The sequence below is a fragment of the Corvus hawaiiensis genome, chromosome 24 (genome assembly GCF_020740725.1).
Source record: "Corvus hawaiiensis isolate bCorHaw1 chromosome 24, bCorHaw1.pri.cur, whole genome shotgun sequence".
Taxonomy (NCBI): Eukaryota; Metazoa; Chordata; class Aves; order Passeriformes; family Corvidae; genus Corvus; species Corvus hawaiiensis.
Window position 1 is genome coordinate 2,093,835 of NC_063236.1, and position 3,628 is coordinate 2,097,462.

The following is a 3,628-nucleotide window of genomic DNA, read 5'->3' on the forward strand; positions in this document are numbered from 1 at the left end:
CCGTGGCCATGCTCACATTCCCTGTTGGGGCTCAGCTGGCTGATCTGGGACTGTAAAGCTCCCCAGGGAGATAAGGGGCCTTTTGCTCTCATTCCAAGAGTGATCCTTCCTGCTGATAGGACCTCGTATCTCCCATCTCGCTGGGAATGCCGGCGAGTGCGTCACGGAGCTGCCTCCAGCAATCCCTGCTGGAGAGAGGCTCTGCCAGAACGCTGGGACGGCACATTCCTGCTGCTTCTGGCCCGGGTTTTACCCCGCACATGCCCTGTCCTCCTGCCCCACGTGTCCAGTGTCCAGGGAAAGTCACCGTGCAGGCAATGGAAACGCTCTGGCCCCTCTGTGGCTGCACCGATGAGCACAAGTGAGGCCTTCCCCTTCACTTCCTCCCCGAAACACCCCCAAAAAAACCCCCAACCGGACAGAAAACCCACAACCAGACCAAAAAAACCCCAACCAAAGCCAAATTCTTTGTAGGGATGAAGGGCACCATGAGGTGATGACAGCAGGAAGTTCATGAGCTGCTGGTTCCTGCTGAGGAGAACCAAATCCTTGGATTGCTGAGCAGGCAGGACTGGGAATGGCACGGGAGGCACCCTAAAAGTGGATGAAATAAGAGTTTCAAGAGGGAATTTCCTGGCCCTCAGCAACCTGGCTGGACAGCCTTTCCTTGCTCACAGCCATTTCCTGTGGGGATTTGTGCTTTCCAGGCTTGGAGGGAGGAATGTGGAGCTCCATGATGAGCTCTGGCTCTGAAATAGTCCCAAAAACTCCTCCAAAATGCCCTGCTGGGAGCTGGGGAGGAACACTTGGACCTGCAGCCCCCTCTGGAATTGTACTTTTTCCTTCTGGTGTGGAGTAACTTTGCTGCTGCTGCATCCTGGCTTTTCTGCTGATATATCCTGGCTTTTCTGCTGATATATCCTGGCTTTTCTGCTGATATATCCCAGCTGTCTGCTGATATATCCCAGCTTTCTGCTGATATATCCCGGCTTTTCTGCTCCTGTTGGGAATTCCTGGCATGACCCCGCTCCAGGCACCTGACGGGGGGCACCTGCTGCCCTCCCGTGTCCCTTGCATGTGTCCTGGTCCCTTTTCCACACTGATCCCATCCCAGCCAGCCCTGGTGGATACTGAGCTCGGGGAGCTGGAGTTCCTCGGGAGGCTGAGGGATGCAGGATTTGGGGTGGGATATGGAGGGCTGCTCCCCCTCCTCCCGTGTCCTCCACCCGAAGTCCTCACCCAGCTCCGTATCCCAATCCTCTGGAGCAGTCATTCCTACAACTGCCCTGTAAATAGGATTTTGTATCTTCTCCGACTATTGCTAATAAATGGTTGCAAAATGGAGCCTGTGCCTGTTCCTGCTCTGCTTGTGCAGGTGCTGCTTCATCCCTTAAAATATAAACAAGATCCTGGCACGGCCCAGAGCTTTAACGGAGCCCAGGTCACCTCTTCCCCGGTTATGAGTAAGGAAAACATCCCACACAGAGCAATAAAAAGCACATGGGTCTGGAGCAGGTGTGATGGATGAGGAATATTGGAGAACTGAGGGCCAAAGGGCTCCAGGAATGAGGGATTTGTTCCCTCTCCCACTTGGTTTATGTGACCGCAGGATTCAAGAATCAGTGAGTGGGGATGAGTTGTGAGAGGGCTCCCGCTCCAAGGGAATTTTCTGCAGCGCTGGAGAGCAGCTGGAGCTTTCCCAAGAGTAAATGGAGGAGAAAAGTTCCTCCAGGGACAATTCACCACCCGAAATGGGAACCGGCACTGGGAGGGGCAAAGTCCCATCTCACTCCATCAGCTCGGAAGGGATGATTGTCCAGGACAGAAATCCCAGTGCAGCAGGTCTGTGCTTTTGGGAAGCAGTGGACTCCAAAACATGGGAAATTTGGCTCCTGGGAAGTGGTGCTGAACAGCCTGTGCAGCCAGGAGGGATCTCCCTGCACTTTCTTCAGAAAAAAAAGGAGTGAAGTGGAGAATTCGCACCCAAATAATGAGGTGTCCAAGAGCATTTGGATGAGACATCATCAGCGTTCCCTGAAAGTGCCACAGACAGGGTAAAAGGCTGAGGATTCCATCAAATTTCAGCACTTGGCTTTTGGAGAATGGGGCAAGAATTTGGATTAATCAGGCTGGGACCATCAAAGGAAGGGTGGAGGGATGCAGGACAAGGGGGGAGATGTGTCAGGGTGTGAGGGATGCTGGAGAGAGGAAGGCATCGAGCTGCTTCCCATGCCTGTTGAAAACAGGAATTTGGGGGTCCTAAATCCAGCCAGAGAGAGTCAGAGGAGACCTCAACCCCCCTGGGTTCCATTGCCTGGAGAAGGGAGGGAAATCGTATTTATTTTTGCACTTTTTTCTGCCTTTCGTTTGCGGCCAGGGCTCCCAGCACAGGGAGGATGAGGAGCTGCTGGAGAAGGCCCCGGAGCTGCTCCAAAGGCTGGAGCCCCTCTGCAGCCAGGCTGGGAGAGCTGGGGGTGCTCACCTGGAGAGGAGAAGGATCCAGGGAGAGCTCAGAGCCCCTTGCAGGGCCTGAAGGGGCTCCAGGAGAGCTGGAGAGGGACTGGGGACAAGGGATGGAGGGACAGGACACAGAGAATGGCTTCCTGAGGGCAGGGATGGATGGGATATTGGGAAGGAATTCCACACTGTGAGGGTCGGGAGGCCCTGGAATGGATTTCTGAGGGGATGCCCCTGGATCCCTGGCAGTGCCCAAGGCCAGGCTGGACATTGGGGCTTGGAACAGCCTGGGGCAGTGGGAGGTGTCCCAGGTCGGGTGGGATGGGATGGGGGAATGTGGGATTGGGATGGGATGGGATGGGGTGGCATGGGATGGGATGCGATGGAATGGGATGAGATGGGATGAGATGGGGTGGGATGGGGTGGGATGGGATGAAATGGGGTGGGATGGGATGGGGATGGGGTGGGATGGGATGGGATGGGATGGGATGAGATGAGATGAGATGGGGTGGGATGGGGTGGGATGGGATGGATTTTAAGGTCCTTTCCCACTCAAAAACCACTGGGTTTTCTTGATTCCACGAAAACCCAGGAAGGGCCGATGCGGGCAGCAGGAGCCTTTCCCCGGCATTTGTGAGCTCCAGGCGCCCTCTGCTCTTCACGCTGTGATTGAAACCAGCACCAAATGAAATCCAGCTTCCTGTGCCAGCTTAACCCTACACCTGCGCCGGGCCCCTTAACCCTAACTCTGCCCCACGGCGCCTCTTTAACCCTGAACCTCCCCCTCCTCTTAAACCCCCCTTTAACAGGGAACTTCCATTTTTTTCTGCTTTAAAACCTCTCTCAGCTGCAGCCCGTAGGGTCCTGGGCACCCTCAGCGCAATCACGTGTTTAAATGTGTTTTAAATACCATTTATTTGTTATTTCTGTGTATAACATTTATATGGTATTTATTTATATAACATCGGTTTATATTATTCAAATATGCTTTCAGTAGCGTTGGTTTAAGTAGCATTTACATGCTATTTATTTGAAAGGAATGAATATGTTCTATAGGATAAGATATGATTTGTATATTACTTAATTAACATGTCCATGTTATTTAAATACCCAACCCCGCCAAGGCCTGAGACCCCGCTGAGCCGCGGCGTCGCCATGGCAACGCGAGGGG